Consider the following 15,620-nt stretch of genomic DNA (forward strand, 5'->3'; position numbering starts at 1 on the left):
GAAGACAGGAGATCCCCTAAACAGCAGTCGCAACAGCCGCTCAGAGTGAGGCCTTTACTGTATGTCCCAGCCAAGCTGGATTAAGTTCTAACCTCCTCTTTACAGCTAGATTCAGCACAGGAAACAAGACTGTGGCGGAGCAGATCATTTCTTTTGTGTACAGCTTGGCAAAAGCGACTAAAAAGATCCCCATGATGTCCCCCTCCCAAAACGTCTGTAAGGAACAGGAGAGGAAGAAGAGCTGTGTGAGAGCGATTGAATGCCATTGTTTGTCTGCATGTTGTTTTTGTGTGAGGTCGTATATTGATGTAACCTCTTATCAGAGCCAGGCAGGTCAGTTTCATCTGAACAGCATTAAATGGGGCCTTTCATACGTGTACCTCAAATACAAACACTCTTCATTCAAGGCCGAATTGTTTTCCATGAAAAACTGATAAAAAATGTGTTCATCGCTGTGCAAACATTGGCCATTATTTACATCTGTGAAGCAAAAAAAAATCCATTTTGGGTGGAAGGAGCAAGGATTGATGACTTATAGCTGACAGGGCGTGGGAGGAGTGTTTCATGTGGTCGAGCTACTGGTTCCTAAATCTCTCTCTCTCTCTCTCTCTCTCTCTCTCTCTCTCTCTCTCTCTCTCTCTCTTTCGGTGTGCATGGAATAATATCAGAAGTTAAGTTTATTAACCTTGCTGGTAGATGATTTCAGACCTGCTCAAGGTCTATTAGACATACGGGAGAAACACAGATGGGAAAATTCCCAGAATTCCAGAAATGTTAGTTATGACCTCGGCGAAAAGGAGCTAGTAACACTTCCAAGTTTTACTGTAAACAGCACAATGCCAGAATCACACAATGCAGTGTGGTCATTCAGTCATCAAAAATAATGGTAGAGTAATATTGTTTTGCCAGATGTTGATGTTGTTTCCACTCATATTTACAGCAAACTAGATAATTAGACCACATTTTCCAGGAAATTGTGCATATTTGTCATAGGGGACCTGACTCATGCCACAGCTTTTATACAAGCGACATTATAATAAAGTGATTCACATAATTTAAATGACTGCTTGTTTCTTGAGGATCCTGATTTTGTTAAGCTGAAGTGTATAGGTTTATGTTTCTGTGTTTAGATTATATGTCTTTGTACTTTTTGGTTATGTCATCCTTTTGATATAAGAAAAAACTTTATAATGGAGTATATGCACACAGAGGTTTAATTTTCAGCCAGTCAGCCCCAGGGCTTCTGATGAACTGTCCTTCCATTATAAGATCACCATGTTTAAGATCTGATTTCTTTAAGAATCAGTGATCTTCACTGCCTGTTAGATATAAGCGATACATGAAGTGGGTCTCAGACTGGACAAGAAGTACTGCATTAAATTATATTTCCCCCCATCATGTCTTTGAAAAATATGACAGTTTATTTTACCCCAGAATTTTCAATAGAGTTTCTGCGCTAGCCTTTTGATTCTGACAGCGCTAGTGCTTACACGGTTTCTCGTCACGTTTTATGCTTGAACAATTAAAAGAATGCTGAAGTTTATTTAACTGAATGTATTTTATTTACATTACAGCATCAATGCTGTAAAAGGAACCTTTAGAAATAAAAAAATAGTCACATTAAGCTAAAAGAAAATTATTTGTTTTGTTTATTTTTAGAAGTATGCTTGTGGTTACAAGGGATGTCCATTCAAATAAAACTGAAATCTTCACTCTTTGTTCATAAATTGTGATATTATGCTGATGTATGTTGTACTAAGCATGTTGCAAAGTTTATAAACTTGTGGATATAAAATCAAATATCATACACAATTCCCCATACATAATACACTTTTGGCCACTACTGTATTTTAAATATGAATTATTCAGTATTATAAAAAAAGGCTGTTTTAGTATTGCATTGTTTTCAGTAGGGTCTCATTTGCATTACTAAATACATTATCAAAATTATAATTGATGAATTATTATTAAATGCTATAAAACAATTAACATTGTTTGTTCATGTTAACAGTACGGTCAGTCACACTCTAAAATGAATAAACTTTTTCAAAAATCTGCTCCCAAAAAAGAAGTAAAACAATATTTAAAGTTTTGAAGGTTTGCAGTATACAAAACATAATTGTATTATCCAAATTTCAAAAACCATGTCAGGCAGTAATTGTGATGTAACTGAAACAGTCCAATAAGGGCGGAGCAAACCATTACAAATGAAGAGTAGGGGTGAAATCAACAAATGCACACAACTAACCATATAAAAGTTTAAACTGTACATGAATCAGTGCACTTTTAATAAGTTATATGAAATCAAAGTATGTCTCTTACGATAATTAACTGCTGTAATCTTAACAAGGAGCTTTTCTCGAATCTGGGGAGGTATTTACTAATGTAGGAAGTGAACACAAACAGAACACATGGTAACATCGATAAGAAAAAATCATGAAATGTTGTCAGCTTGCCAATGTCAGCTTTCTTTTGTTCACAGTATAAAGATATATACTTAAATTGTTGTCCAGTACATTGAAAAAATATATATGACAAAAGTATTGACAACACAAATTTGTGTTGCTTAACTTTAATAAATGAATCAGTTTGATTGATGTAAGTTCGGATGATTTGAAAGGTTTATTTGAGTCAACTAAAAAATTGAAGGCAGCAATATTTTGTTTACAGTGTATGATTGTGTATGTTTACAGTGTATGATGTTTTACTGCAAACTTATATTAAATGTAACATTGCCTTTGCGTTTTTACAATCTTTCAATTTTACAATTAGACTATTAACCAATGAATCAGTATTGTAAACTACTGGTAGATCTGTAAAGTGTTTTTATTCATTTTTTTTTATTATTTTAACTGCTATCATCATCGCAGGACTGGAGAGCCGGATCTATAGTATGTTGTTCTTGTCAGTGTCAGACTAAGGCTGTGTGTTCATTCAGCCTGTTCTCAGCTGGAGCCACTGGCTGATCAGAGCAGACAGGTGTTCACAACACAAGCACAAAAGCACTGCCATTGATGACTACATGTGCCAGCCACACACAAATATCTATAAAATAGATCCCTCACTAGAGAAAACAGATAAGGTCAGGCGGTGCGGGAAAAAGAAAAGAAAGAAATCTATATGGCAACGATGCTTAGAAAAAACACTGTTAAGCAGATTTTTATGGTATGCAGCAAGAAGCTTTCTAATCAGAGCTGCAGTGTGGGTTTTGTGCACGTCGCAGCACAAACACAGAGGTATCATAGTTTTAATGCAAAACACTGCAGATGAATAGGGTAAAACAAATTATTCTTATTTTAATATTAGGGTATAGGTTTGTTTATATATATATATATATATATATATATATATATATATATATATATATATATATATATATATATATATATATATAAATATATACACACATATATATATATATATATATATATATATATATATATACATATATATATACATATACATATATATATAATTTAAGCTTTATTTTATTAAATATGCACAAATTTGCATTTTTACACCCTAATCTAAATAGATGAAGTGAAGTTGGCATATAACAGTCAAATGTTTTTGTTTTTTTCGTCACTCCATAATTCTAAGGATATGAATGGCTCAGTGTGGCTGCAAAAACAAACTCATTTTAAGAAATGGTGTTTATATTTTTTGTATATTTATATACACAGACACACTTGGCTGTTGTAGCCCAATGCTGGGTGAAAAATGAACAAACCCATTCACTGAGCTAAAAGTGACATTTATTTATTATTAAAATAAACTCAATATGAGTTTCTTTTATATTTGACCAAATGTTGGGTTACAACGTCCCAGCACAAACTGATAAAATGATATAAATAAATAAATACATGAAAGAATGAATAAAGGTGGCTCAGTGGTTAGCACTGTCGCCTCACAGCAAGAAGGTTGCTGGTTCGACTCCCGGTTGGGTCATTTAGCATTTCTGTGTGGAGTTTACATGTTCTCCCCGTGTTGGTGTGGGTTTCCTGCAGGTGCTCCGGCTTACAAAGACATGCGCTATAGGTGAATTAAATAAACTAAGTTGGCCGTATGAGTGTATGCATATGAGAGTGCATGGATGTTTTCCTGTACTAGGTTGCAGCTGGAACGGCCTCCGCTGTATAAAACATATGCTGAATAAGTTGGCGGTTCATTCTGCTGTGCATGGCAACCCCTTTTAAATAAGGGACTAAGCTGAAGGAAAATTAATGAATAAATAAATAAATAAATAATGAGTAAGTATATATAAAAAAGGTGAAAAATACACACAGTAAAATCTCCAAATTGACACGTACATATAAGAACAGTTTTTGCCTGCTGTGTTCTTGAATGTTCTTGAAAGTGTGTGTTTGCAGGCATACCGTGTGAGGAAAGAGCCACAAAGCCAGATATCATAGTCCTGGAGAATTTGTCACCCCTGTAGAATAGCCACTCCACTATGTGCTGAATGAGTTGTGTGTTTTATGATGTTCAAAATGTCTGAAACTTCCTGTCATAAACGAGTGGATTCTAACAGTGAATATACTAATAAGTTCAGCCATTTTATTTTTAATCACATTTTATTATCCAAATACAAGGAACTTAAAAATCTGTTTTTATTAAGAATTAAAAACCAGGCTGGATTTTGCTTTTGGACTGTGCTGTATCTGACTTATTTAATTTATATGTACAGTATTTGAAAGTACGACAGTAATAGGTGTTAGTACTTTAATACCAAATGAGACATGTTCTGAATAAATGAGCAAAAGACAAAGTTAGAGAATTTCTTTTGGGGCATAGAAAAGTCATGGACAAGATTAAAAAAGGTAAAATGATCCAGGAACAAAATAGTAACTAGTCTTAATGATTAAACATAAATGAATAAACAAATAAAATTACTAAACTGGAAAACAGTGTAAAGTTTTGTTTTTCTTTTTCAAAAGTTTTCTTTTCGGTTAAAAGTTTGGGATCATTAGGAATTTTAAATGTACTAAAAGCTAAAAATGTAAAATAAGCTTCTCCTGCTCATCAAAGCTGCATTTATTTAATCAAATATACAGTACAAATTGTAGAATTGTGAAATGTTATTGCACTATAAAATAACTTCAAAGGTAATTTATAATTTAATTTAATAATTTATTTCAGTCATTTTAAGGATGAATTTTCAGCTTTATTACCACAGTCAAAAGTCACATAATCATAATTATCCATAATCCTAATAATTATTATTATTATTAACGGTAACAGTAATAAAAGCAGTACTAAACTGAGTAATATTTTCATTTGAAACTACATACAATAAGAATGCATGTATTTAAAAATGTAATAAATATTAAACAATAAAAAAAATACAATTAATAAATACCACCTTGATGAACAAAATAATTTTATTTAAATCATTAAATAAAATAATAATAATAAAAAAACTTTCCCCAAACTTTTGAATGGTAGTGTATCTTTCCTTTTTTTAATAAAGTATGTTTTGGAATTTTACATTTTCAATTTTAGCTGTTATCCATAACAACATAATGAAACTTCAGTAAGTATTTACTTTTATATTACCATCTTAAGCAATTATCTGGCAAGTGTCTTAAAAAAGAAAATTATGGAAAATATTTGTAATTCTAAAGCATTCATGTTCCTATGAGTATATGCAAGCAATATATATAAAATAACATACATTTCCCAAAAATACTAAATAATATATATGTCCAGGACTTAATTTGTGCCGGAACAATCCGGATCTGTTACCCGGATCTGTTCTGGGACCTCGCAATTTACAAATTAAGCACTGCATATTTCACATTTCATTAAGTAAAAACAACAACAGTGTCTAAAAAAAAAAAAAACAAATCCAGAGATGATCATTCTCACCCTCACATAATTCCAAACCTTCACAACTTTATTTCATAAGTGTAACCAAAAATCTTAAATACTCGAGATGCCCCAAAACATTTAGCATCGACCCTTTTATGTTTCACATGAACAACACAAGCAAGCAAATTGTCTTCATTCCATATTATACGAGCTTCACTTAAGCTCCTGAATTTTAATAAATTCAGAAGAAAAAAAAAAAGAAAGAGAAAGAGATGTAAATGATCGCTCTTTCCCAAACATTTCTAAGATTCATTATGTGCATAACTTACTTAATAGCATTCCATTCATGCTGGCTGGGCGCTATGTCTTCCCTACATGCACTGCAAAGCCTTTATATTCTCCTGCAATGAAGGAGAGGGGGATGAATGGAGGCTGAGAGGGAGGGAGAGAGGGTGCACAAAAAAAAAACATTTTTAGACATTAAGTATTTAGCACATATTGAAAATAAAACAAGATTTAAATACGGGAAAAGTGCACGAGTTTGAATTATGATGCACAACCAGGCTTGGAGATACATTACAAGAAGCACATTACAAGAAGTGCACAATATGTTTTTTGTAAATTAAGCTTGGGGTGAACAAAAAATGTCGTAATAAAGGGGAAACCACCGCAAACAGAGCTGATTAATCCCCCCTCCCTCCTTTTTCTGTCTTTCGTTCGCCTTCTTTTTCACACACATACCTCTGAAATGGTTGAAAATGATTCAGTGTGAGCTGTGGAGCTTTTTTGGCTGTGTTTAGAGCAAATGTAATTATGGTCTTGGGTAAGCAGGCTTCTTTTCTCCGCGTCTCTCCGGCCCACTCTTCACTACCTGATGATGTCATTGGCCTTTGTGAGCTCGTAGCAACTTTTCAAATCAACTGCTCGCCGTGACCTTTTCTTTCTCTAAAGTGCTTATCTTCTTTACTTCCATCTCTTGCACCCTCTCTCTCTCTTTCCCCCTCAGCCATTTATCTCAACCGAAAGTCTTTAAATAGTATATTAGGCGTCCGATATTGCCCTCGTCCTATTTGCTTGTGCTCTTGGTGCTCGTTTTTTAATGACCTGATCAAAACTGTTCAAGTTCCGCATAAAGATTTCACATTTAAAACGGAAAATCGAGCCTGTTTTATGAGCCAAATTGCATGATTGTATTTACTACACACAAGTAGTTGCAACCACTTAGTGAGAAAGCGGGTATAAATATAGAGCATAAGTGCATTTTGTTGCAATTATGATTTTTCCAGTACGTCAAAGGAATGCAAAAATCTGGAAAACAAATGTTGTGACAATTGGTCTGTTAGTCTGGAGAGATTTAAAGAGCGTCTGCCTGTTCAGTCAGCGGTTAAAGCATATCACACACATCTGCCCATTAAAACAGCGGTTCAACCATATCACACACATGCTTGGAACGACTTTTTTGTCTCCATAAAGAGTCTACAGTGTGTATTCGGAGCAAATACTGATCATTAAAGAAAATAAGTATAATTATATTAATTATGTTGTGTGCAATATGATATTAACAGTCCAGGATCTAAAAAACGGACAAGATTGATCCTTTGCATCGTTATGTGTTTTCCCTAATTTCTGTTTAACGGAGAGCAGATTTTATTAACACATTTCTAAACATAATAGTTATAATAACTCATCTGATTTATTTTATCTTTGCTATGATGACAGTAAATAATATTTGTCTAGATATTATTCAAGACACTTCTATATATAGCTTAAAGTGACATTTAAAGACTTAACTAGGTTAATTAGGTTAACTAGGCAGGTTAGAGTAATTGGGTAAGTTGTTGTATAACGATGGTTTGTTCTGTAGACTATCAAAAAAAAACAATAGCTTAAGGGGCTAATAGTTTTGACCTGAAAACGTTTCTAAAAAAAAAATTTTAAACTTCTTTTATTCTAGCCGAAATAAAACAAATAAGACTTTCTTCAGAAGAAAAAATATTATCCGACATACTGTGCAAATTTCTTTGCTCTGTTAAACATCATTTAAGAAATATTTTAAAAAGAAAAAAAATCAAAGGGGTTTTAATAATTCTGATTTCAACTGTAGCTTGTGATACTGTCTAGAGTAGTTGTGTTTGGTGACTCTGGCCCTTTAGCGTCAATTCATCAATCTATCCGTTCATTAATTTTTTTCATTCATTCATTTATTCCTCAGTCCTCATCTCTTACGCTCTCAGCCCCCTCCTTTACAACTCTCTCTCCCCCTTTCTTTTTCTTGTTCATCTCTTCCCAGAAAGAGCGATAAAAGAGCTCCTATGTTACTAATTTGGCTGGCAGTTTATTAGTGATACTATTATCAGAGGGGCTCTATTCTTGCCTGTCGAAGCGTGTGTGAGCGGGAGACAGCATACAGCTTTCAGCGCTATCCATAACTTAGACAGGCCAGTTATATACCCTCTTTTGTGTTTCTCTTCCCTCGCTTATCCTCCTCTGCACATACACCCCTTCTCCTTTTTTCTTTATTCTTTTCTTTTTTCTCTTCTTTTCTTCTTGTAAAGTGACATTTTGCACTGAAAATAAAGGTGTTTCTTCATAAGAGTTAATTAAGATTGTAACAAACCCTACACACCTGACATTTTGCAGCAGTGTTAAACACATGAAACACAAAAACACACAAACTGTACTTCACTTTTTCTGGCAACTGGCCTAAATATTTGATTGCTTGCTTTATTTATTTCTCACTTTTTTGGCTTAGACCTTAACTTATTAGGAGTCACCACAGAGGAAAGAACCATCAACTTCTCTGGTATATGTTTTATGAAATGGATGCCCTTATTTATTAATATATGCATGTATGTAAAGTTAAGTCAGAATTATTAGCCCCCCTTTGATTTTTTTTTCTTTCTTTTTTTGTTTATTTTTACCAAATTATGTTCAACATAGCAAGGGAATTTTCACAGTATTTCTGACATTTTTTATTTTGGAGAAAGTTTTATTTCTTTTATTTTGGCTAGAGTAAAAACAGTTTAAATAAAAAAAATGTTAAGGTCAAAATTATTAAGCTATATATTTGGATTGTCTACAGAACAAAACATCATAATCTCTACATTACTACAAAAACAACATTAATAACAGTAATGAGAAGAAGAAGAAGAAGAAGAAGAAGAAGAAGAATTTATTACATTTTAATTATTTTAATTATATTTGTTTATCTTAATACGTGAAAATGTTTGCGCTAGTTCATGCAATAACTCGTTTTTGTGCCGTATTAAATGATGAAATTAACATAAATTCAACAGATTAATTTTTACTTATGGTTCATTTAAACTAATATAGGTAATGTTAAAAAGTGAAATCTTATTGCAAATTGTAATACATTAAGCATAATATTTCACTCGTTTTGTCAGCCTTATATTTCCACTATTTTTTGCATAAAAATTAGCTTGCATTTATTCTAATGATTTCTATTGCTACTTTATCTATTAATGATAATAAGAATTTTAAAATACAAATAATATTATTAATATTACTGAATTCTTATTAATGGACGACATGGTGGCACAGTGGGTAGCGCTGTCGCCTCACCGCAAGAAGGTCTCTGGTTCAAGGCTTGGCGGGGTCAGTTGGAATTTCTGTGTGGAGTTTGCATGTTCTCCCTGTGTTGGCGTTACCTCCAAGTGCTTCGGTTTCCCCCACAGTCCAAACACATGCGTTATAGGTGAATTGAATAATTAATTTGTCTGTTGTGTATGTGTTTGAATGGGAGGTTATGGGTGTTTCCCAGTTCTTGGTTGCAGCTGGTTCATTCCGCTGTGGCGACCCCTGATTACAGCTTGACACTCAAAACAATTAGCCATTTCCTAGTAGCAGTTTCTCATTCCTTCCAACAAATTGCAGATGCTTTTGGACATGCATCAATTCCTTTTCTACAACTCTCTGCTGTTTTAAAACATTATCATTTGCTTATGTCATGTCAGTCAAACTTAACTCAACATTGGAGTGCTGATTAGTCATTCCATATTAAACTAATAGTCCTTGACAACTATGTTGAACTAGTTGTCAAAATCGGTCAAGCCAATTTTATAAGTCTTTAAAAAAATTTTCCTGAAAATGTTTTTTAAATTGAACAATTTGATGAATGATTTACAGACCTATGCATGTTGTAGGTTCTGTTCCAATATACTGCAATATTGTTTACAGTTGTGCACAGCTCTACCCAACGGGAGTTTATGTTTGTTGTAAATAAGGGTGTATTTATTCTTTTGCACAATCCTGTGAATAAACTAGAATTGTAAAGAGCAAATGCAGTAAAAAAGTGAAACATACATATTCAGTGTCTTGTACTCAGATACCACACTAAATGCAGTCATGTTTAATTTTACTGTAGTTTTCAAATGGTGAATAGTATATAGTGCTGTCTTGAGCATTTTCAGCAAGTGTCACCAAAATTTTTGCATTGGAAAAAAGTACAACTGTCATAATGAAAAAATGACAAAGCCATTTGACTATCTTGTTCATAAATAATGGTGTCAGGACTTTACATCTTGATGACACTGACACTTTCATTGACATGAATACTTGCTTTTGAGGAATGAGCTATCCATTTTGAGCAAGTGACGCACTTTTGCAGGTTATCAACTAGGTTTTGCAGTTTGTACCAATTGTTTTGAGAAATGCATTACCTGTTGTGCAAACGTAAATAGTGTTGTGAGAAATGCACCAAAGCCACTGAGAAAAACTGTAATTCGTCGAAAAGAAAATGAATGAATGAATTGTTATTAATATTATTATTTTGTTGCTGTGTTGCTATATTTATTATAATTATGAATAATAAAAAGATTAACAGAAGCAACAACAAAAATAAACAATGATAAGTTTTGTTTGTTTATTTATTAACAGTATATTATAAGGCTTGGTAATGACAATTTGATTTATTTATGGCACTTCACCATCTGGTTTATTACGGTGTTAAACTGTGTAGGAAATACAGTATTTTAATCTTCTCAGCGGGCCAAATGAGAGACTCTGGGGTATTTATCTGTTTCAGCACTATAAGATCAAAGACGTCCGGCAACTCTGGGTTTAGCAGTTTGATAGACGTGACTCCACCCCTTAATGAGCAGCCTGTTGTTTACTTCCTCCAAAGTGTCTGCTCTCAGACAGGTAGACAGGAAGTTCATCTCTGCCTTTTAGCACACTGACATTTGAACCCTCTTGCTCTCTCTAAAGCCATGTCTTCTTTTACACAGATAGATAGATAGATAGATAGATAGATAGATAGATAGATAGATAGATAGATAGATAGATAGATAGATAGATAGATAGATAGATAGATAGATAGATAGATAGGTAGGTAGGTAGGTAGGTAGGTAGGTAGGTAGGTAGGTAGGTAGGTAGGTAGGTAGGTAGGTAGGTAGGTAGGTAGGTAGGTAGGTAGGTAGGTAGGTAGGTAGGTAGGTAGGTAGGTAGATAGATAGATAGATAGATAGACAGACAGACAGACAGATAGATAGATAGATAGATAGATAGATAGATAGATAGATAGATAGATAGATGGATAGGCAAGAAAGAATATCTATCTATCTATCTATCTATCTATCTATCTATCTATCTATCTATCTTATAGGTAGAAGGATAGACAAATGACAAGTTCTCTCACAGTTCTCTTAACAGTCTGTCATTTGCTTTCTGCTCTTTTCTGACTGTAAGTTTGTGATCCTCTTAGTGACCACTGCATTAGAACATTGAACAATACCATTAAAATATTTTCCCACAGCCCAGTGTAAAGGCCTCTCTAAAACCACCTACTTAATAATATGTGTGTGAGGTGGCTTGAATGACTCATAGATTTGTTCATTGTTTACCGCACATGTGCTACCAAATCATGCATTTCCCTTATTACACAAGATAATGCACATTATGCCCATGAAATATGAGAATAGCTCAACACATGCTGCACATGGTGGAAGTTTTGTGTTTCTGGTGTCAGAGTTTTGCACTGTGTAAGCAGAGACTGAATATTGGGACGGTTGAGAAGTTTAGGGCATGACAAATTTACCACATAATATAGTTGTGTGTGTGTGTGTGTGTGTGTGTGTGTGTGTGTGTGTGTGTGTGTGTGTGTGTGTGTGTGTGTGTGTGTGTGTGTGTGTGTGTGTGTGTGTGTGTGTGTGTGTGTGTGTGTGTGTGTGTGTGTGTGTGTGTGTGTGTGTGTGTGAGAGAGAGAGAGAAATATTTTTTTATTTAAAAGTTACTTTATTTCACACCATATTAACAATATTATAAAAGTACATTTTTCTCAAGCCCATTTGTATATATTACTTCCCCATCTTTAATAGAGCACAACCTCCTATTTTTTAAATCCACACATTTTTAAATTCTACAATATTTTAGACATTCTTATAAAAACAAAATCAAAATAGATTCTCACTTTAATCACACTCTTAAAATCTTGCACCATATCTCAAACTTGACCCTCTGGAGAGAGATTTGATTTTTACAAAAACTTTATTGCGTTGAATCCAACATAATACAACTATAAATAAACCAATTTAAGTTGTATAAAGAAACATATGTAGTGCATCTAGAAAGTATTCTTAGCGCTTCACTTTTTCCACATTTCTTTGTTACAGCCTTATTTCAAAATGGAATAAATTCATTTATTTCTTCAAAATTCTACACACAATAACCCATAATGACAATGTGAAAAAAATGTTTTATTAGTTGTTGCTAATTTATTAAAAATAAAAAACCTAAAATATCACATGTACAATTTTCACAACTTTGCATGAAGCTCTAAATTGAGTTCAGGCACATTGTTTTCACTGATCATTCTTGAGCTGTTTCAGCAGCTTCATTGGAGTTCACCTGTAGTAAATTTAGTTTGATTGGACATTATTTGAAAAGGCACCTGTCTATATAAGGTCCCAGGGTTGACAGTGCATGTCAAAGCACAAACCAAGCATAAAGACAAGGAATTGTCTGCAGACCTCAGAGACAGGATTGTCTTGAGGCACAAGGCTGGGGAAGGTTACAGAGAAATTTCTGCTACTCTGAAAGTTCCAATGAGCACAGAGGCTTCCATCGTCCATAATTGGAAGATGTTTGGAACCACCAGGACTCTTCCTGGCCAGCCAGCTAAGTTGAGTGATCGGGGGAAAAGGCCCTTAGTCAGGGAGGTAATCAATAAACAGATGGTCACTCTGTGTGAGCTCCAGCGTTATTCTGTGAAGAGAGGAGAGTGGCCAGACGGAAGCCACTTCTCACCTGGAATTTGCCAAAAGGCATCTGAAGGACTCTCAGACCAAAAGAAAGTAAATTCTCTGCTCTGATGAGACTAAAATTGAACTCTTTGCAGTGAATGCCAGGCGTTCCATTTGGAGAAAACCAGGCACCGCTCATTACCAGGATAATATCATCCCAATAGTGAAGCATAGTGGTGGCAGCATCATGCTGTGGGGATGTTTTTAGCAGCAGGAAATGGAAGACTAGTCAGGATAGAGGGAAAGATGAATGCAGCAACGTACAGAGACATTCTGAATGAAAATCTGCTTTAGAGTGCTGTTGACTTTAGACTGGGGCGACGGTTCATCTTCCAGCAGGACAATGACCCAAAGCACACTGCCAAAATATCAATGGAGTGGCTTTATAACAACTCGATGAATGTCTGAGTGACCCAGCCAGAGCATAGAGTTAAATCCTATTAAACAACTCTGGAGAGATCTGAAAATGGCTGTACAGTGTCGCCTCCCATCCAACCTGATAGAGCTTGAGAGGTACTGCCAGAGGAATGAGTAAAAATTCCCAAAGACAGGTGTGCCAAGCTTGTGGCATCATTTTTAAAAAGACTAGATGCTGTAATTGCTGCCAAATTTGCAACAATTTCAAAAAATATGTTTTTTCACATTGTTATTATGGGGTATTGTGTGTAGAATTTTGAGGAAATACATGTATTTAATCCATTTTGGAATAAGTGTGCATTAGTACATAGTACTTAAAATGAGTTAAAATCCTTGCTTGTACCATGCTACTGCACTATGTTCTACATATTTTTTGATGTTCCTTCTGACGCTCATATACACAGCTATTTTTGCTTGTCCTATTACAAAATGTTATTTGACAAGGAAATATATTACTCTTTATATATTTAAAATCAAGGATAAACATTTCAACAGAAAAAAGTCTCACTACACCGAAAATGTTTTCCAATGACACAAACAATGGACCCTACCTTACACATCTCACAAGGACATAAAAATGTTTTCTCTTTCATTACAAAAAGGACATACCGGACTAATTTCTGCAGTTCTCCATTGCTTTCCACTGAGGTTTTACTTCACCATCAAGTAAAAAATCACGCCGGTAGAGAGAGGAAGATTTGAACACACTATATAAAATTTTTACAAATTCAAAAGAGCAATAAATCAAGTGTTCCAAACCTTTAAGGGTGAAAAATATCAGCCCTTTTTGTAACCTGAATAGAGCAACATTGTTTCATTAACTCGCCATTTCTACAAAACTTGGTAAATCATTATTTGGTTTATAGAACATAAAATGCAGCATAAACTTTGGTTCGATTCTCTTAAAAACAAGTACTACATGTTGTTGTTCTCTGTCCTCTACTGTATGTTGTCAGTTATGTGAACAACAAGTTTGGCTTGCCCAATTTAAAATGTAACTATTGACTTTTTGTATCCTCTGAGCCAAACTGTACAGGGAGCCAAGAATGGCTAAACTCCACTTCAAGGGATATTTCACACAAATATGAACATTCTGTCATTGTTTACTCACCGTCCACTTATTCCAAACCTTATTAGAGTTTCTTTCTTCTGTTGGACAGAAAAGGATATTTTGAAAGAAAAAATAATAATAATTTAACTATTGACTTACATAGTAGGGAAAAACCAAATACTATAGAAGTCAATGGTTATAGGTTTTCAGCATTTTTAAAACATCTTTTTTGTATGTTTAACAGAAAAACTCAGTTTTTGACAAGTGAAGATGAGTAAAAGATGACAGATCGGACATATCCCTTTAAAAATGTAATATATCATTAAAATATAGAAATATACAGTGCCTATAGAAAATCAACATACCCTGTAAAAATATATACCTTTACTAACATTACAAACTGCTTTCAAAAGATCTGTGGGATAAAGTTGTAGAGAGGCACAGGTTAGAGAAGGCTTCACAAACATTTCAAAGGGTGGAAAAGTTATTTGGAATGTGATTTAATTTCCGGCAGTATAACAAATAAAAGTAAATATTTTAAAGGGGTTTGATGATTTTCTATTGGCACTGTATATTCATTTATTTGTTTGTTTATTTGTATATTTATTTTATTCATTCATTCATTCATTTTTTTGTCGGCTTAGTCCCTTTATTAATCCGGGGTCGCCACAGCAGAATGAACCACCAACTTATCCAGCAAGTTTTTACGCAGCGGATGCCCTTCCAGCCGCAACCCATCTCTGGGAAATATATTTATTTTATTTTATATTTATTTATTATCTTTATTATTCTGAAGTTTGTCAGTGCACCATATATTCTCAAAAATATGAACTGTAAAACAATCTTGACTTAACCAAAATGAAAAAAAGGGAGACAAGATAAAAATCTTTAATTTTCTCTTTTCTGGTGAAGTAAATATATAGCAGTCTTATTCTTCCCAGTAATGAGAATCAGAAAACGACACACTCTCTCTCTCTGATGTCTAATGGCATATTTCACGTCAAGGATAAACATTTGTGAATTAAAATCTTCACAAATCAAGCAAATAAACCAATTAGATTTTTTTAGATCAAATAATAAAA

General features: G+C 33.9%; 2 protein-coding genes across 26 annotated transcripts in view; both read left to right on the forward strand.

Moving 5' to 3' along the window:
• The window catches only part of LOC147843130 (uncharacterized), a 553,038-nt gene that overhangs the window by 535,067 nt on the left and 2,351 nt on the right, over positions 1 to 15,620 (forward strand). The gene's annotated exons all lie outside the window — the stretch shown is intronic.
• sall1a (spalt-like transcription factor 1a) overlaps positions 1 to 15,620 on the forward strand; it is a 411,399-nt gene that overhangs the window by 279,136 nt on the left and 116,643 nt on the right. The window lies entirely within an intron of this gene.

This window comes from Danio rerio, chromosome 7, assembly GCF_052040795.2.
Source record: "Danio rerio strain M-AB ecotype USA chromosome 7, GRCz13ab, whole genome shotgun sequence".
NCBI classification, from domain to species: Eukaryota; Metazoa; Chordata; class Actinopteri; order Cypriniformes; family Danionidae; genus Danio; species Danio rerio.